General features: G+C 38.1%; 1 protein-coding gene across 6 annotated transcripts in view; it reads left to right on the top strand.

Moving 5' to 3' along the window:
- The window catches only part of GRM1 (glutamate metabotropic receptor 1), a 201,123-nt gene that overhangs the window by 107,499 nt on the left and 72,296 nt on the right, over positions 1–21,328 (top strand). The window lies entirely within an intron of this gene.

The following is a 21,328-nucleotide window of genomic DNA, read 5'->3' as shown; positions in this document are numbered from 1 at the left end:
CTACTTAGCAGGCAAGGAGTGACTAATCACTGGGAAGCAGCAAGCAATGGGTTCTTAAACCATCTCTCCTATTTTCAATGTTGTGTGAACACAGCTCATCTGCTTCATCCCAAAGAAAGTCATATGGGAGCGTTTAAACTTTCTCTTTGTGCAGACCAGAGAAGAAAAGAAGCACTAACAGGGTCAGATCAGGTTCAGCTGGCAGCTGGCAACTAAAAGCCAGCTGATAATTGATGAAAATTGTCTTTGCCACCTCTCCATTATCAGAGTTACTCTTTCCTGTGAAATTTCACTATCCAGAGTATAAATAGAGAGGATCCAGATTTGTTCTTATCTGAGTCTAACACACTTTCTGCTCAACATTCACTGTTTCAATGGTCTCAGGTCATACACTTTGTTATTTTACTCTCATAGGGACAGTACATAAATTCCTCATGTTTTCTTTTTTCTCTTTTTTTCTAAACTGATCTCTCCCTAAATTTTATTTTACAGGGGTCTTAAGAAAAACATTAAACTATTTTAGTAGTGCTCTACATGTTCTTGTTGGTTGTATAAGAGCACTTTAGACTTTTACCCATTTTTCACCACTCTGTAATCCTCTAGCAGCTCTGTGTACTATCCTGCTTCCAATTTTCTTTCAGGGAAAAACAGTTTCTTTCCTGTCCCCCGCACATTTTTTTTTTTTTCTTTTTTTCCCCCAGAAAAACACTGTAATGATTCCAACCTTCCTGTAAAAGTACATTACCAAGTTTGTATAAGATGAACAAAGTAGTAGCCTGAGTCTGTGACTCTTTGCATCCACCAAATGCCATTATGCATACAGTCTGCATCTCCAGGCTTCCAAAACTTCAATACACTAGAGCTCCTGTCATATTATGTCTGTATTATTTTGCATTCAGAATCAAAGAATAATTCAACAGTATAGTTTCTGAGATGGACTTTTGGTTACTATTTCTATGTGCAGTAATACTCCATTATTTTTGAGAAGTGATCTTGAGAGTGCCTCTATCAGTACATTTCCTGGTTCATGCTATATTTTCAAATACTCTAATTGCAATTGAAAAAAAAACTTGCCCTGTTTGGCAGTTGTATTTAACCAGTGCCACCTTTGCTGTGAGCACAAATGTTATGTCACTAGCTCCTGCTATTGCCAATTTTCTGTAGGTTAATATGTAAAAGGTTTTTTACCTACCCTCTTCCTTTCTGCTAGTGCACAGGGACATTCTGGTTTGATAAGTGCCCAATATTCAGCCTATCCTGTATCATATACTTCAGCTATTTTCCTAAACATCTGAAAATGCTTAGGTCTGTGTACTGGTATCAAAATACTTGAAGATAGGAACTTTAGTAACCCTGTAAGATTTGAAACTCTCTGTCCAAGCTTGAGTAACATTATGTGCTCTTCTTTATAAGTGCACACAATTATAAAGAAGTCAAAATTGACAACTACTAATAAAGACTGTCAAGTTTGGCATGAATTTTCCCACAGATTGTACCATCCCTCCCACTTTGCACACTCCTTTTCTTTTGATCTTTGAAGCCTGGAATAACTTGGAGTTTACTGCCTTCTTTGTATCATCTTTATTAGCCCTTCTTTCAAACATTTTCTGGAACCTGAAGCTCCACATTTGTTGTATAATTTAGGTCCTATTTCATAGCCCTGTCAAAGGCACTTTTTAGTCTTTTGTGATCTTCTGCCACTGTCTTCTCACAAGTCAGATCATCAATATACATTTCAATAGATTCAGTTCCTTCAAGTAATACATAACACAGTGAAAATTCTCAGGAATATATTTTAAGCCAAAGGAAGCCTGTGAAAGTACTACATCGTGCATAGTGCGTTGGAAGTGGCTTGCCTTGAACTCCTCTTATCTGGGGAGATTTGTAAGAGCAAGACAGATGATACATTTAAATTAGTTAAAAGATTAACATGTCACTTCATGGAAAAAAAAACACAATCTATTTAATTCTCTTAGATCTAAACAAAACACTAATGCAGATTTCTTTCAACGGTAGTAATACATATTTAATGGCCTTTTCTAATCTGTATCAACACTTGTTAACTAAATGGTTGAGTTTCTCTTGGAGTTTCTAACTCTATTTCTGGCTTAGAGATTTCTAAATGAACAAGATCTACGGCCAGTGTACACATACCATACACATAGCTGATCTTCTACATCGCCTGTTCTGGGATCTTTCATGACACATAGCCTGTTCATCTCAAGCTGGCTGCATCATGTTTTAAAAAAAAATGAGTTTGGGCCAAAATATTTGTTCTCACTGATTTTAATAATTCAGTCAGTTTCATTTTTACTTTTAATTCAAGAGCACACAGTCCCTTACTTTAACTTCCCAACATAAGCTCTCAATTCTATTGGACTTTCCACTATGTATTTTGGTTTCTGATTCAGCTGTTTGGAGCCCTCCTTATGTTTTGCTGTTACAAACTGGCCCATAGATGCTGTCTTGTTACAAAGTCCCTGCAGGTACCTTCAAGGTTACTTACTTCGGGAGCAAGTGCAAATTTGAGATGGAGTAGGACTGAGAATATCACAAGGAAGTGTTGGGAACACACACTTAAGAATAACCCAGACAAAATCCATGCCAGATAGCCAGCATATGTGCCGAAAGACGCACTGTAGACCAAGCCTATAATATATCGGAGTTCTACTGATTAAGACCCCTGCTACACACACATCTGCCTAGCAGCCAACCTCATCAGAGCTGGAGATGCCACTGGTCGCTCCTTTTCTCTTCATCTCTGAATTTCACTGCCTAAATGCTGTAGAGAGGCCAGGTAATCTACAACCCCACAGCTTGCTTTCTATCTTTCTCAGAAAAGAGAAATGGACTGTGACTGAGAGGGCCTGGGCTTCCTCCTGAGCACAGCACTATCCTAATGGATTGTTTTTCAGCTCTGTGACCAAAGTTCTGAAAAGGAAATATTCAGTCAGTCACTTCATTTTTCTGAGGCCATTTAACACTAGCAAAGAGCTGGATTCATAAAACCCAAGTATTGAAAGCAGTGATTTCCCAGTTCCCATGTGCAGTACCTCTTCAACCAGGGATGCAAAAGTGGCCAAATAGGAAAGTTCATTCCAGATCTTTTTTCATCTTCCTCTACCCCTTTCTCCATGAAACCAGACCTCTCTGCATGCATTGTAAGAGTTTAAGGTACATTTTGAGTTGACAAGGATAAGGATGAGAACTGAGCAGGGTTATAAAGTCTGCAGTTCTGGTTGGGGCATGTTGTGTGTTGGAGATACTCTGTCCTGTAGTTCTTCTTTCTATCTCCCATGCAAGAGCAAATCCTTTTGAACACAGGGGAAGCATGGCAGCACATGTGTTGGCACTCACTGAGGCCTGGTGACTTCTTCTGCCAAGTCCAAGGCAGGTACTGGGTGAGCTAACAGGAACCGAGCTGAGTGGTGAGATCTCTGTGTAGCTGGGGAATGTAGGGGCTGTTCTGAAGGAAATTACTATACTAATTAGGTAACCAGTTTTCTTTTTTTTAAGTACACGTGCATAGAAATATATATTCAAAGACATACGAAAACATACGCAGAAATAGTAATACAAAAATCACTAGGTCCTCTCATTTAAAGGTCCTCTCATGTATTTACAAAGTTATTTACTTAAAGCTTGCAATGCTCCTACAACTGTTGTATGCTCAGGATTTCCACCCTCTCAAGTACTAAGTCATATGCATATGCCTGAAGATTAAATCAAATATGTATAAGAAACACTGCTTCTGATCTGCATTATTTCAAATTAAATACTGAAATTCCAAAGAGAGGTTTTTTCCTCCTAGGAAGTTGCAGTATAAATCACAAGAGCCATTATTTCAAAATGTATATAAGAAATGCATATCAATAAGGTGCTGTGCATAATGAGGAATATGATTTGTTCAGCCTGGCTATTTGAACATTCTTGTTTTCTGCCAAGAGGAAGGATATGACAGTAAGCCAAACAAGAACAATGTGTGAAGAAAGGAAATTGCAACACATATAGAAGGAGATAGCTGGTGTGTTAAGAGAAATCGGAGAGGGTTATACAATTACAATTACAATGAAAAAAATAGTGAAAATGAAAAAGTAAACTAATGAATAAAGATAGAGAATAATGAGTCTAAAATTACTGAACTAGCTGCTGTTTAAATCTGTCTCAAGAGAAATGAAGGTGAGGTAAGCAGGCATTTAAAAAGTATTGAAGGACATTGCAAATATAGCTGCTGATATAAGAGAAAGAAAACAAATACATAAATGAACAAGGAAAAGAAAATGTCAAGGATGTAACTGTTACTCAGCAAAAAGAAAGATTCAAGTTTATGTTTTTCATGTAAATAAATTCCAATATAAAAATATACTGAGGGAGATCATTAAGGAGAGTATAAGTCCATGTAAAGAGGAGAGGATGAGAAGAATTCTGGGTGTATTTCTACGTAAATGTTGAGACATTTGAAATTAACAATTTTTCAGCATAAACTTTTCATCATACAGCGGTGAGAGAGTCCTAGTGTGTTGAAGAATAAAAACAATCACTAATAGTATTTCCATCTCCTTTTATTTTTCTTCATAAGTTTTAGATGCCAGATCTCAGATGCACTCTTGGTTCCAGACATTTTTTTGAACAAACAAAAAGAAAATTTTTTCAACTTGGGAAAATAAATAAATTTTTTTCAACTTGGGAAAATAAATAAGGTTACTTTTTACTCCAGACATTCTTGGGATATTGGAAGCTGTTGTCTCTCTGTCATGCCAGGACACCAGTGGCTGCTTCAGAGGAGTTTCCATTAAAAAGTTGAATAATTAGGGTCTTTAGTAACACATTAAAAGGAAGCTGCTGTCCTGTCTTTCTGGTCTGCAAAACTGTGATGAGTCTGTAGGACCAGTCTAAGAATTTAAGGTACTTTGTACTATGAAGATAAAAAGGTAAGATCAATTTCAAATTACTTTATATTGTCTGCACTGAGCAGGTATACCTTTCATGAATGTTTCTGCTATTTGTGAATATTCTAGGAAATTAACTTGAACAAACTGTGGTATGAAACACAATGGTTTCTTCTAGCTCTGGTGTTGTGTCTGTATTTAGCTTATTAGATATGCTTCTCTGTCATTGGTGGGAGGAGCAGAGAAGCCTTTTTTTTAGTGATTTGTGGATTATTTTGTATTTCTATTCAGTTCTTGTTCCTGAAGGCATGCAACTGTATAAGAATCTTAATTTCCGTTTAACATAAAATAATTGTTTAGCTCGTATGATTTCAAAGAAAACTTCAAAGAATTAAATATGTAAGCCATGAAGACTCTAAAAAGTCTCTGAAAACTATAAGTTATAAAATTTCTTAATTTGTAAACATGTCTTGAAATTTTATAGTCTGTGCTCATCAAATATTTGGGTTATTGGTAACACAAAAATCACAGGGACAAACTACTTAGAGAAGGTGTGAAGAGCCAACAATCAACACTTTAACACTTCTAAGGATGAAGCATCATGTCTTTCAGTACTATGCATTAACATAGACATGGAAGAAGTTACTGTTGTTTGATAGGTAGATTTCCTCACCTCAGTGAGGAAAGGACTAATTTTTCCTCATTTTGTTTTTGCTTTTAATAAAAAATAAAATAGTAAGGTCTGTTCAAAGAAGCTAATGACCAATGTGGGCTAATAACAGTTGGTGAGTGGTAAAGGTAGTGTCAGAGAGGAGAAAGAAGCAGCAGTATCTCCGTTATTGCTGAATGGGCTCATCGTCTTTGAGCTTACATTTCAATTAGACTCTGGGATTTTATATTTAAAAAAATAATAATAAAAAAAGAGAAAAGCGAATCTGTCCCTATTGAGCTTCATTATTTTTATTTTCTTTTAAGAAAAGATTTCCACAGAGAAAGCTGTCAACACTGGTAAGTGCTTCTCTGAGGATTTCTTGAATATACCATTTTAAAGGTTATCTTATTAAACCAATTCCCGTTAGATACTTCCCTGTCAAACCATCCCTGCTAAATAATCCATGCTATTTCTGGTCATTGTTTAGACAGGCACACAGCAAAGACATGACTCTCCTCTCTTAGGCTATTAAAAAACATAGTCCTAAACTGGAATTCAGTGATGCCTGTGGATTTTGAGTCCTGAGGTAGAGATTTCCTCACCAAGGTAATAAAAACTGAGCTAGCAAATATTAATTTATTTACCTGCTAATTCTGTTAGGTTTTGGTTTTTTTTTTTCCCCTCAAAACTCTTTCTTACCTTTCAGTTTTCTTGGCTGGAAGAATTACATAGCACACATATATAATATCTATACATGACTACAATATGACAGAAGGCTGTCTTTTTTGGGAATGATATTTTAGTTCCATCATGATGACATCCAGTTTTCCTTCTATTCTCTGCAAAAATATAGTTTCAAAGTCAACTGAGTCCTGGTGAAAGTGTTACTATGTTATGATGTTCTAGCAGTTACATTTTAGTCAGTTCAAGCATCTCCTTGACCATTACTGGATCAAGTTCTAATTTTATTAAACAGATGTATTTACTTTAAAAAAATGATTATTCAGAGCACAAACATGCATTTATTATAAGACCAGTAGTAGCAATAAGGAACTGTAAAATTAATATGTTTGCTGGAGTTCACATTTCTTGTAGCACAGTTAAACTGTATGTTAATGCAGCAAAAGAAATAAATAATGTTGTAGTGATCTCATTCTTTGTACTAGGTCAGTCTTCCAGGGACAGTTCTGTTCTTCCTCTGCCAAAACTATGTAGTTCCCATTAATACAATGCCAGTCTTTCACAGCTGATTTTTTTTTTAACTGATGTAGCATCCTTCTACTTTATTGTATTTCAGCAGGGATTAAAATGTAGTTTCCAGTGTGCAGTTGCTGGCTGTGCATATGGAGATATTGTCTGTCACAGAAAGAACAGTAGCTAATAATAGATGTCCTTTTCTTCATGTAGTTGGTGAGGAGTTTTATCTTTCTCTGTCATTTAAATCATGGCAATATCTAGAGGCTTTGTTCAAATGAAGTCCTGTTAGCTAGACAGTGTGAAAGGGTGGAGGTCATGCAGGGTAGAAAGGAAGAATAACCGGGGAGGTAACAGAGAAGCAGATGAGAAAAGGAAAAGCATGGAGTGACAAGAGATTGCTTGGCTGTAGCTAGAGTCAGTATACAGGAGATATTAAGTGGCTCTATAGCACAGCATGGGAGACTTTGTGGGCAAGTGTCGCAGGATGAAAACTGATTGACAAATATAATTCATCTCCATTCATGTGAATTCCCCTTTGGCTTAGATCTGTGGTTACTGCATTAGATGATACATGAGTTTCATGTCTGCACAGGTCTCCCATCTCCTCCCTCTCCCCTTGATAATTACTATTTCTAAGTAATTAGTAAACGAAGTCTGATTTTAAATAAGGGTTAATTTGCTGAAGAGCTATATTTTTATTCCATTTAAAGTAAAAACATAATGCTGCATTTCATAAAGATACTGTAAAAACCCACTTTTTTTCCCTCTTCTTTCCATCAGCATTGTTTCCTCAGTGTTGTCAGTTAGGGCATTGAGTTAAATAATTCTCCTTTTTTACAACTGGAAATAAGATTAATACCTATTGTATAGATTATGAACTATTTGTATTTCAAACTGCATTGACCATCCTGTAGTAATTTACTACTTTCCCTCTTTTCTCCCCCTTCTCCATTAGTTACAATGTCATTTGGGAAATTATGGTAATGACAATGTATTTATATATCTGTATTTATATATTTATACACTCTTCTTACTTAAAAACTCTCATATCTTCACATCCACATTCTTTCTCAACAGTTGTGTGCTCTGCCTGCCATGGACCTTCCAAAATGGTGATGACCCATAATGAAAGTGATCTTGATATTACCCTTATATTCTTTCCTTTCTCTAACTGATGAATATTTACTAATGCTGAGCAATCTCATTTTCTGCGGTGTCCGTCAGATAAGTAAGTGGTACTAGATCACACTTAGAGGTTTCAGAATGAATCTCATGGTATTCGCTATGGGTAAGTCATTTGCTCCATGTAGAATAGCTGGTCCCTCAAGGCTCAGGCTACTCTAAGATTGTCCTCTGTGTCCACTCCTTTTTGCTTGGGTACATTAAGCCTATGCATGCTTTAGTTTTCAGTGGAGTGGGAAATAAAGAGTTTTAATGCACCAGGAATCAAGCAGAGGGAAGGTAGAGGACTGAGCACAGGTAGCCATCAGAGGAAGGTAAAAGGCACCCTGGAAAACTCAAACAATTTTCCTTTCTAAGACAGCAGGAAGCAGCTGAGAACGCTGCGCCTGTTTGGCTTTTAATCACATCCCAGGTTTCTCGTGAGGTAGTGCCAACTGTGCAGTCTTCCTTTACTTACAGTTCACAGGTTGTAATACACAAAATATACAGATCTCTTCATCTAGCTCTGCCTCTCCACCAATTTTTCTTCCTTCATCTCTTCTATCTTATTGTGAGCAACAGTCCTTGGATCCAAGCTATTCAAAAATTCAGACAGATGTTCTTACATTTGTCTCACAACAGTATTTTTATTGAAAAGCTGTTTTCCTTTATTTTTTCTACTGTACTGTTTTGTTTGGTGTTTGGGGTTTTTTTGGTTTTTAAATGTGCATGTGACTTACCTTGAGGTCTGTAGGTTTTGTTTGTATTTCAATGGATAAATACAAGAAAGTATTTTTTATTTTGAATCCTTCTCCAGAAATGACTGGTTTTTTCTGTTTCTCGTGTATAAACATAGATTTGAAGTTTTGCTTTCAGATTTTGTTACTAGAGGTAGACTAGATTTAGTTTCTTTGAGATGGGTTCTTAACCTTTCACATATCCTTCAGCCATAGAGTAAAAGGAAATAACAACACTGGGGACTTGTCAACTTCTCCATGGCTTTGAATTTACTTTTCTTTCTCATCAGGAAATGGCAACTGGTCCCGTTTATTGTCATGATAGTCATTCTCTCTTCTCTCTGCACGTGTTGCATGTTTGTGGTGACTATAGTGATTGTATTTGCGGAACAGAAACATTAAGAAACCAATAATTCCTGTCTATATCACTTTAAAAAGCTGAAAACAGAAGGGATGCTTCTGCTGTGGCATCAGTCAGCTCTTTGATTAATGGCATCAGATGCTCTGCCCAGTGACGTCAGCTCTTGGCTGAACCCAGCCATGACCTCTGGGTCTCCCCATTTCATCTGGTCTGGGCAAAGTTATACTAGAGCCCTTCTCTGCCCTGCCCTGGGCCCCCCCTTCAGCTCCCGCCTCCCCAGCCCTCAGGGAGCAGCTGACCCATGCAGCACCCTGACACCGGGCTTTAGTTGATGCTATTTGGCTTTTACGCTTCTCCTTTTCCTTGCCCATAAACACAGCATTTACTCAGGGGAAGTTTCTGAACAGTGTCTTTCAGATTTTCTTTGCATATCTCCAGCGAGTGCATGAACCAAAGTGACAATTATCTGTTTTATGTGAGTCCATACCCATTCCTCTTCTGTGGCTGGATTCATGAATGGAAAAAGAAAAATATTTCTTTCTCACTGTGTCATGTAAGAGAAGCAGCAGCTTACACACTCTTTCGTGATTGTGCCCTTGTGTAAAAGCTGGACAAAATCAGGTTCTGTTTTTAAAAAGCTTACTTCATTTTTCTCTTAGTAAGTTGTGACATCTTCACTAATTAACAAAATTTGATTCTATGAACACTTTGATTGTTCTGGGGTCAACAGATTAATAAAAGAAGTTTGGGCTTCCTAAATAAAAGCATAAAGCTTATCCTATAGTAGCAGATTTGTTGTCTCCCTAGTTACACAACTTGTACTTTCTCTAATGACCCAGAGACGATGACAGGAATGAGCCAAATTACTTGAAGGGAGATTGCATGGACCATATACCTTGCTGAGCTGTAAGATCTCCAGGGGTCCCTTCCAACATAAATTGTTCCATAACTGCACAACTAAAGGTCAAAAGCATAGCCTCTACATCAGAAGCAAAGCCTCTATACTTTATTGGGAAAGATGAGCATTAAGAGAAATTTCCATCAGGAAAACGTATACGAGAAACGATATCCATACCTATTGCCTGTAAGAAGTCTTCTGTTTCAAGTACAGCTTGGGATCTAGAAAGAAAACAACTGCTCCCTCAATCGCCAGTACAGAATTGACAAAGTTAAATTAACAAAGTTTGTTTCATCTGTTTTGAAGTTAATCTGTTTATATTGTGCATTAATTTGGTGATTTTGAAATTTAGACACTTTTTAGAATGGAGGCCTTCTCAGTGGTGACTTTGCTGGTTTTTATATTCTTATTTAGTCTAATGAAATGTCAGTAGTTTATTCAGTGTCAGGCTGACAACATATGTTGGCTTGACCGGGTAAAAAGTATATGGAACTATTTTACTCCTGCAATTTTAAGCATGCTTCAAGTATCTATAAGAACACATGTACTCTGAGCAAGATTTTGGCAAAGCACTATACTCTTTTTCTAAATGTGCATCTGTTCACATTTTTTTTTAATTGTTTATGACAGATCAGTGAATTTTATCCTTTTTTTGTACTATCTTCAGTATACCTTTCTGATTGGCTTAACTTACAATGAAATCTATTGCTTTTAGAAAATCTTCACCTACATTGTTCTTCCAGACACTTGGGCAAGTCTGAATATTAATCAGTTTTTTAATGGCAAAAAAAAGATTCAATGAGTGCTTTTTATAATTCCTAGATAGTCAGGCTGGTAGACAGGTATTGCTGCATGCAAACTCTGTATTTAAGTATGCATTTCTCTACAACTATTCCATGGCCCAGATGCCACAAAATGAGGTTACTGTGGGATGTAGTGTAATACCATTCAGCTGCTGCACACTAGCAGGAGCCTGTGTGGACATTTTCCTTACACCAGTATCTGCCATCCTAGCTCTCTCAGTGGTGCCACCATGATACCTAGAAGAGGTAACATGAACAATCTGAATGAAAAATTTATAAACTAGTCTTTAATAAGTAGTATTTAAACAAGATGGCACATTGCAGTGGTTCCTCTGAGCAAGACACCTGATCATTTCCAGTTGTATTTTGAACATATTTTGATATAATATGGATTAGATACCAGACAGTGATGCCTAAAAGGCTGCTACTGTTCTACTGTAGCTCTGCTTGACAAGGCAGATACTCTTAAGGCGTAGAGGTTATCTGAGTGACGTTGAACTAAGTTTGGTTTAGACAGGTGGATGATTGTACTTAGATTTCTTTTTCATATCTGTGTAGCTACATGAATAAACATTTATGACTTTAATACAGCAATAAGGGCAGAAGAATAAATCAATAATACTTTTATATATTTTTAAAATGCTCTATAACAGTTGTTTTGGATCACGTATAATAGTATTGGCTGAACAAAGTGGTTATTAAAAAAATATTCAAGGCATTAGACCTAAAGTTCAGCAACTGTTTGTGAAAAGAGTGATTAATGTTCAGATGAATTAGTTATTCAAATTATTCATTGGTTTCTTGGTTTGCAAGTGGTTCACAAACTGTTCATTGCATACACAATGCAATGCTGTGTTAGTAGGTTACTGAAATCTAATGATTTACTTTATTTATTCCAGGGATTCTCAACCTTTCTTTCATCATGGACACCCTTTGAATAACTTTTATGGCTGCAGACCACCAAGGCTTAATTCAAGATTTAAAGCACTAGACTACATCAAATATTTATTTCAATTTTCTCATTAAGGGTCTTCAAATTTGGAGAGAAGGGGAAATAGGTTAATCTGTTAATGCATACACCTCTATTATAATACCTTCATTTCAGTGATTCCATATGAATTTGAAATAGCATCAACACTCTTCTTGCTCAAATGGCCCATTTTATGGTCTGAATTTGATGCCAATTTCTACATTAAAATTTGATGAAAAGTTTTTACAGTTCTTCTTACCTCCCCCCTTTTTTGTCTGTGTTCAGTCACCATATACTTTTGTTGAGGTGTCCAGAGCCACCGCTTGGAGGATCAGACTTGGGCAGGTATGGGGGGTGGGGGTGGGGGGGCTTGAGTATGAGAGGAGCATTGAGGGGAGGGGGCTGTGGGAAAAGGAGGTGCAGTGCTTGCTGCAGGCCCGACGAAATGTTTCCAAGCTAGACATTCCCCACCCCTGCTTTAAGCCTTTGCAGACCTCCTGTGATGACGTTGTGGCCCCCAGGGGTCCGCAGACCACAGGTTGAGAACTGATTTACTCTATGAAAGTGTTAAAGTATTACTTGATTCTTTCACTGAAAAGGTTTAGGTGCTTACGCAACTCACTAGCATGGTATGAATTGGGTATTTTCCATATCAATATATAATTTCAAATGAAAATTTATGAATATTTGAGTGGAAATTATCTTATTCATAAACATTCATAGTAATCTGAATGTTCAAGTATGCACAGAAAGTGAAAAAGAAAGAATGGCAGATATGGCCAAATTTAAAATAGCTTTGGTAGAAACAGAAACAGCTGTTTATGGAAATATTCTTCTAATATATGTTAACTTTGACTAACAGCTTCACAAGTTTTATTATTTTATCATAGGTTTAATCACATTTCACCTTTTGTTTTCCATTATATTTGATCTGATGTTTTTAAGCCCATGTTAGTATGCTTTGGTATGGAATGGATTGTGGACTCTTATCTACAGCTACCAGTTCCTCTGCAGACATGGTTTCATGGAAGGGCTATCAAAGCAATAAGCAGTTCCTGCATAAATATGTGGGTAAAGGTTCAGTTTTCAAGCATGAGTGTGGAAATAGCATTCCAGAAACCTTGTACAGGTATAAAAATAGGATATATGCAAATCAGTAATAGCAATCTGATACAAGATGTAGGGTGTCCTCTTTAGGTCTGTATATTTGAAATTTGATTTCTGTTGAAAAAAGGCCTATAAACTCTGTGTATATTTCTCTTAAGCATTAGCACATGAGATGGTTACCGTAAGGGATGACTTGAGGGAATCACATAAGAATATAAAACATTGATGGAAAATTCTGGACTATCCTATGAAAGTCACTATCCTGGAGAAATCTAAAGTCTGGAATTCAAGGTATTTTGAATTGAGTAGTTTGTAGTTGACTCGAGAAGGATTAGGAAGCACTCTATTTCCCTTTATGCCTTTGCATGGTTGCACAGAAAAGACTTCAGTCTCTAAGACCTTCAGACAGGATGGAAATCTTAACAAGACTATTTCTTTCTAACTATCCTCCCTGAAAATGGACTACAGTTGAGCTCTCCATGTCAGGAACTACCGCTTACTATCCATATTCATTCTTCAGTGGAGTCTTCTTGCACATAATTTGCAGCACAGCAGCAGCAAGGGGATAAAAAAAATCCCTAGGAATTGGTACAGAGAAGCAAAGACAAACCCCTCTACTTTCAGATTTAGGCGTAGTAAGAAGATGTTAAAAAATCTTGGATTTGGCTGCATGTATTGGGGCCTGGGAGCACCTTATATGAGGCACAATGCTAAGATTAAGGCTTCCTATTTGCGTGTGTTTGTTTAAAATTGGATACTACTCCTCCCTACACATGTGCTTTCATTTGGAAAAGGTACTGCACTTCCATGATGCCTGACGTTGTGAATTTCAAATATGCAGAGCAAGAATTCAATCTACTTGTCAGTCTGGGGTGAAAGCATGTGTACACCTTTTGAAAAATCAGCTATTGCCTTAGAGAATATATGTATGGTTGCTGATTTTCCAAGATATGCACCATTGTGCACCCTTGAGAATGGTAAAACCTCTCCTGCATAAAACAGCAACTACATTTACAAAAAGCTGCACATGCCAAACGTGTCAAGAATCTTCACAGTAAAGACTCCCCAAGATAACGCCTGCATGATAGGCAGTTAGATTACATTATGTAAATGGCATGCAAATATATGCACCACATACGATAATTAAAACCTTCCTAAATACATATTTGCAAAATACAATCCATCATGGTCCACGAGGTTATAATCTACATTTTTTAAATGAACGGTGCAAAAACTCTGAAAATTCACACAAAAGTGAATGATAATAACTTGAAACATAATGACCTATCATTTTTCAACTTAGGTTCTTCACAGTGTCACTCATTCAAAATAAATCCACTGATTCACTAAATAAAAATTGGAAGCCCCTACAATCGATTTGTACTTGTGTAAAATATAAGAACTAATGTGCTACTGTGACTGCGTGCCTTCAGTAATCATGGATGGGAAATGAAAAATTGTGTATGAAATTTTATGAATCAAAACTGGGCAAGAACAGAAAGTTTGTTAAGAAATATGACAAAGAACATGCAGAAAGTCATCTTGGGAATTATTTTTGAACTTCATTTTTCAATTTGTCTCAGAATATGCCACCTCCTGTAGGGCATTAGAGTTCAAACTGTGTTGGGTACATGCAGCTGTCTCAAAAGGAGCAGGGTTAACTGATAAATCATACCGGTCTCTTCCTGAGTCATGCTGGGGCTCTCTAGAGATGTGCAGCCCAAGTCCTGACCAGGTTTGACATGCTCCTCATTCCACAGTCCATGGCAGAATTACAACCCACAGTGGCATAGTAGTGCTGTGTGAGTTATGAGTCTAAAATCAGTAACTGCACAGTCTGGCACCAGATGCTCCTCTTGTACCTTCTCTTGTGTGTGTGTGAAACTGTCAAGGCAGAAATCTTCTGTCTCCCTTTTACTTTCCGTTTCCCTCCCAGAAGGAGCTTCAGTGGTTTTCTCCTCCTGCTTCCAGTGTGCAGAGCTGACATTTCCATGATGCTTTCAGCTGATTTGAGTCAGGATTGACCTATGAAGGTCAACAACTAGGAGGAATCCAAAGGCTGGAATTCAAGGTACATTTGAGCCCAGCACAGTTTGTGGGGGAAGGGAACAGGTACAAATCCCACAGTACCTTGCGATGCCTGCTGCAAAAGGCAGCTTGGGAAGCTGATGACTCCCGTCTACATCCATCTATGCCTGCAGGAGCAAAACTACCGGCCTATATCACTCCTTTTTCTTTTCTTTCGGCTGACAAGATTTAGTGAATTTGATTCTTCTGGTTTTAAGGTCAGTCAGTGCTCATCAAGCCTCAGGTTATAGCATGATGTTATACAACCTTTCAGCTTGGTCTTGCCGGCACTGAGATACAGGCTTATCTGTGGCCCTGGGACTAATCTCCTAAAATTGCCAGGATTTTCACATGTGTAAGAGTAAAAGGGTGCTTTTTAAGGATTCATGGTTTGGCAACTGAGGAAAGCTCTCCCACCTTTCAATGCAAGTATGCAGTACCATTGAATTAGCTGAATGAGTAAGTGCAAAAATGGCCTTTTGTTTCTCATGTTCAAAATAATGCTCATTAACAATGATGATTAGCACCCTTCAGGTGACATTGGTGACTACTGACATTGACTGATAATGCATAAACCTAAGGAGGGAAGTCACTTTGCCAGTTGCTGACTTGTGAATATTGGACAGTCTCAATTTTCTTTACATGGCATCTTCTGCTTGAGGCATGTATTACACAGACACTGAATATCTTTGCTAGAGTTCCCTATTACCAGAGAATAGGTCTATCCTCCTTCACAATATGATAATTGTGTGGTTTCTTTCCAGTACATCAGGCTGGTGAAGTAGAGATTTTTTTAAAGAGTCTACTCCGAGAAGAGGGCAGCTAAGCAGCCAGCTACAGTACTGTTTGAGAATTACTCTGGGCCTGATTCTGCCACCTCTGCTCCTATCAACGCTTTTTTTTTTTTGGTGGAGCTGCCTATGAAATTATTCCACCTGCCACACTGGTACTTTCTGGGTTGGCTTTATGCTGAGCTCTGAGTTTCCTTCCATTCTGTCAGAAGAGCCGGCAGGAGGCCGTCACAGTCGTACAACTCCTGCACTCAGGCAGGAGAATCCATGCTGGATTTTCCAGTGGTATGCTGTCAGAAAAGACTTTTATAAAAAGAGAAAATGAAATTTGCAGGCTTCCAGGTTTGACCAGCTCTGGAAATCCAGATTACTGGCATTTACCAGAATCAAATAACAAATTATTTAAACTCCAGTTATCACCATTTAGGGGTTTGTAGCGTTTTGAAATGCCTCTAAATAAGCAGTGTCTGAGGCTCTAAATAAGCAGTGTCTATTCACCACACAGAAAGATGGTTTTTCAAAAAGCGCTTTCAAAGTAAAATGTCCAGCCATTTATTTATTTAATCCGACATATAATAATTGTCCTTAAAAATAAAGATATTGCCATATATAAAAAAAAAATGGCATGACACTTTAGTGAATGTTGAATTCTTTGAGTGGTGCTGTCCTCATATTTAAATCTATTAGAAGTTTAACATAACAGCAGGCCAGCTGGCAGCCTTGAAAGCAATGAGAAGGCATTCAGAACTATGCTCTGCAGGGATGTATATCAACATGATGAGGAAGATATATTGACATGGGCTTTAGCTTTATGGAGAGAAAGGCAAGAATATAGACTCTGATCCTTTTGTGTGACAGTTATGGTCACCTGGTGTCCTGCTACCCTACCTGAGTGGGGTAACTGCATGGAACCTCTGCGAAGGTTGAAATTTTGAAGCTAATGTTTTCAATTTACATAGGTATAGCTACATGTAAGATTGTTTTCAAAGTGGATAAAAATGTCTACTAGCACAGGAACAGAACATATCTAAAAAAAAGATGGAAATTACTTTAATATGAATTATTTGTTTGGTTTTACAATGACAAGAATATCTGCTGTAGGCAGAAGGATTATTGCAAAAATAATTCATTTAGCATTTATAAAGGGCTTTTTGCTCTTAATTTCTTTTATATATTTTATGATTTGGTCAATACAGCAGAAAAAATATCATGAATGCAAACTTCTTAAGAAAACATTAGCTTAGCTAATGCAAAGAGAGTTGACAAAGCTGCCAATGATACAGCCCTCCAGACAGAGGAGTCTAAATCAGTTGCCCTCTACAGCTTTGGTCCATCAGATCAAATCTTATAAGGGTGCTGGGATCAAACTGCCAGTCAGTTACCATGACTGACAAACGTGTTTATTTTTCTTTACCTGTTAAAAGATGCTACCTCCCACAATAATCACAGGGCAAGTAGTCCTCATAAAAAATAGCATGTTTACTTTTTGCGTGTTTTTGCCTATTTGGAAAGAGCATCTAGAATAGTAATTCTCTGAGTGCTGTGCTGGGAAGCAGAGAAGAGCTGCTGCTACATAGTTTAAGAGTTAAGTCCTGAGGAGATGAAAATAGAAAGCCTGATTGCTGGTTGTCTCATCAGCCCTTGTGAAAAGCAGCTGACAGTGTTCATGTTTGGAAGAAGAGGGGAAATTGGAAATCCATTACATTTCTCCTGGTGTTTCAGTCACAAGAATATATGTGACTGCAGTTCAGAAAATACAGGGAGGCTAACATACTTGACCACAATTCAGAGATGCTCACTGTCACACATTAACAGAGTAGTAAACTAGTTAAGAAAAAAAAAATAGTTTTGTTTCTTCAAACTCAGTCTGTGATAATGGGAAATAGGGCTTCTGAAACTAGATGGGGTATTTCTGGCCTTTTTCCCTTTCTTCCTGATTTTTGTTTGTGACTGAATGCTGAAATTTGGATTTGGCATCATGAATGTCAGTCACCAGCCTGGGACTTGCAAGAGTAGCTCGCAGAATATCAGTGACCATTTTGATCATGATAAACACCACGAAATCGTAACAAAAGCAGTTCTTTCCTAAGAGCAGAGTGGTTGCTAGTTTGACACCCACATGCTTGTCCCTCCCTTAGTGTTTCTGTCTTCACACTTTAAACCTCCTCACAGATCGTTGCACAAGATACCTGCACATTTCAAGGCCAGACTGTCATACAAAACCTACAATGGACAGTCATCAGGGAAAGCATTTAGGGTGATGGATATTCAGCCACCTTCTGAAATCTGCAGTAGAAGCACACAGAAAAATGGTTTTGCAACAAGTGCTATGTGTGGTGCTACTTGCTACTCAGCAGTATAAAAGGAAAGTAGGTGGAAAGTACTCAAACCTGACAACAAAAGAATAGTACATGCTGCCTTTTTAAAATGAGATTTCATTTTTCCGTTGAATCAGCTATTGCTTTTGTGATTCTGTCACTGATATACACAGTGTCATCTGGACTTTGGTATCATGCTGTTGCCCAGCATTAGAAATGTCCATTCTTTTAACTGTCTGCTGGAACACTATCCATTTATTCATATGGCACTAAGGATGCACAGTTCACAGATAATCCTTTTCATTTATTTTATTTTATTTTATTTTATTTTATTTTATTTTATTTTATTTTATTTTATTTTATTTATTTATTTTTAAAATATATGAACAGTAAAAAGGAATATAGGCCGAGATTACAACAGGATTTTAGGTTTCTGATAATCCTCCCACTGCTGCTGCTAGGGCTGCATGGCCCCCTCAGGGCACCTTCAGCGCAGCCAGCCTGCAGCCGCCAGGATGGCAGGTGTCCCCTAAGAGACCAGAGGACTCTTTACTTCACTGACTTCACTGAAAGTAGAGCACAGATCCTATATGAACTTCAACACGTATAAACTTTTTTCTCTGATTCCAGTGCCTTTTCTTCACAATTCACTGCACACAAAATTTAAGAGACAGATGTAACAATTTCAGGAAGTTGAAGAGAGAAGAAAAAACATTTGGGGCCAGAAAGAGACAAAGAAACTTTAGATGACAATCTACGTTCCAATTTAGGGAAACTTTTTCATCAGCTGCCCTCAGAGAACTTGAAATACACTTTCTATTACCTTTGCAGAATTGCTCTGCTTTGCCTTCAGAGTGAATGTGACAATTTTCCAAGCCAAACTTAAAGGGGAGGGGAAATAAATCACTCTAATGTTTGCCTGGTAGGAATCCAAGCAGTAAAGAAACTACCTCCTTTCTAGAAAGTCTTGTAAAAAACAGTCTCTTTTACTTAATCTTTTTTGACTCACTAATGTTTCTGCTTGAGTCTACAGTTTGCAAGCCATAAACATTGTAACAAATAATGAAGTCACCAAGCAATTAGGACTGGAGTACTTATGCTTGTAAGAGTGGCCTCTTGCTTTTTTTCCCCCCACATAAGGAGAAGTAAATATAGTATCTGTTTCTCTCCTCTGGTGCTAATTTGCAGCTTGAATTATATGGAATCCAAAAAGGTTGTTCTCATGGTTTTAACTTTTGGGGTTGTCTAAGCTGTGGTCTGTTGTGAGGCAGTCCAGGTGCCTGGTACATTTTACTAGTTGCCCCCAGCATACGGACAAGTGAGGACTGGGGAATGCAGAGGGGATGGGCTGTGGCTTCTTTCCCTCTCCAAAACTCAAGGCTGTCTAGGGAGCAGGGACTAACTGTGGCTTTTGAAATCTGTGCACTTCTGTGGCAATTCAAGTGCAGCTGTCAGGCCAAGGCTATGCCACGTGGTTATCATTTGGGATATATTGCCACAAGGGCAGGAGTTGGGTAACCTGCATGGCTGGCCGTGGGGAGAAGTGATCCAACAGATGCTGCCGGGTTCAGCCTGTCAGACAGTCACTTTGGAATACCCCATCATGCCCACCCAAGCTCCACAGTGGGACGCTTCAGCCATCACTGTCTCCCTCCTGTGACGTGCTCCCTGCACGTCCCCCTGCTCTCCGCTTTCATGCCACATGTGAGATGTGACATGCATATATGTATATCTTATGCTGCTTGGCTATATGAAGATATTGGTCGGTGGTTGTAAGCTCAGAAATTTTGGGCAGTTCTACTGCAAGGCTTTGGCAAAGGGGGAAATGAAGAAATCCTGGCTCAAAAGTGTCATGTAGTGTCATCTTGAAATACATCTTTGTGAGTCCCTGGTCCCAGGTTCAAAGCAATCTGTTTGTCACTCACTCAGGGGGCTGCCAGATGTCCCATGTCTTAAATAGCTTCCTGTAATAGAGGTTTGGGTCGTGTGTCCTGAATGGAAAGCATTCAGTACCTGGATTTTCCTGTATTTCCAAGGAGATCTGCCAGGTTTTTTTTCCAGGTGCCTACAACACAGATGCAGCAGTTAATGTGAATGTCAGGTAAACCATGCAGCTGTTCAGTCTAGTGGCTGGGGACCAAAGACTCAAACGTGCCCAATGCATAGTCACTTTATAACTGTCTGACAAGGACTGTGACAGAGCTTGCTACTTCAAATCTTGTCTGTTTTCCATTGTGGAGTCCCAGGTACATCTATGCTGAGTGTGTCATAAATGCCCTCAGCTTGTATGGGCTGCACCTCAACAGTCTTCTCAAGGCTGTGTGTAAGAGGCTCCTAACAGGACCTTCTTTCAGTCTGTCTGGAGTTTAGGATGCAAGCCTCTTCTGGGTGCAACAGAGACTTCTCTCACAGTGGTCAATCACCTTTTTCCTTCATCTGTCTGCTTTTCACAGCAGCAATGCCACTGATTTGATTCTGAGTGGATAAAGCTAGATCTGAGAGGCCAGAATAATCTATTTCTCTCATGACATGCCCAGCATATTAAAATTGAGCAATGGCTCACTTGTATTTGCACTTAAATTAGACTGTAACAGCACTGTTCTTAGGGAACCCTAATAAGAACTGGAGAATGACACTAAATCAATGGACTTCTTGTTAAAAGAACTAAACTAAAATTTAGATGTTAAGCCCAATGGACTTTGTTTAAACCTGTTAAAATAGACTTTCCATGAATAATGTTATCAAGAAAGACTTTTATCTTCAGGTTCTTAAAAGTATCCCTTACATGAATAAATGGAGAAGTAAAATAGAAATCCATTGTTTGTTAAAAAAAATAATGAGAAAAAAAAAGAAGCATGTTATCACAAATCCCATGCAGTGCAAGAATAGCATGTGGTTTTCTTTTTAGTCTTGGTTTTCTTTTTAGTCTGGTCAACTTTATCAAGTATTCTTATTCCATTCTCTTCCAACACAATGCATTTCTCATTTTGTGTTTGATTTGAGTTACTCTTCTAGCTGTAAGATCCATGCATGCTGAGATCTCTTCCACAAAACACCCAGGATCCTCGTTCAATTTCCTTTCCATAGATACTAATTCTTTCAGTTTCCACCCCTTACAGGACAGCCTAAATAAGGCAGAATCTCTTCAATCATAAAGATATCACACCAAAAGCTATGCCCAAAAAACCTTTCCAGAGGAACAAGAATTATAATTGCAGATGATTTAATGAGGATTCTGCATAAAATCAGACTGCTCCATCATTGTGCTTTCTGCTCTCCCTCTCTGCCAGAATTTTAGACATACCTTTAGATCCTGCCTTAATCACTTACTTCTGAGGGTGCTGGCCTGACTTTGGCTGTTTGTTTTTTGAAAACAA

Source organism: Athene noctua, chromosome 1 (genome assembly GCF_965140245.1).
Source record: "Athene noctua chromosome 1, bAthNoc1.hap1.1, whole genome shotgun sequence".
Lineage (NCBI taxonomy): Eukaryota > Metazoa > Chordata > Aves > Strigiformes > Strigidae > Athene > Athene noctua.
Note: the sequence above shows the minus strand (reverse complement) of the source record. Positions and strands in the feature narration are given on the sequence as shown.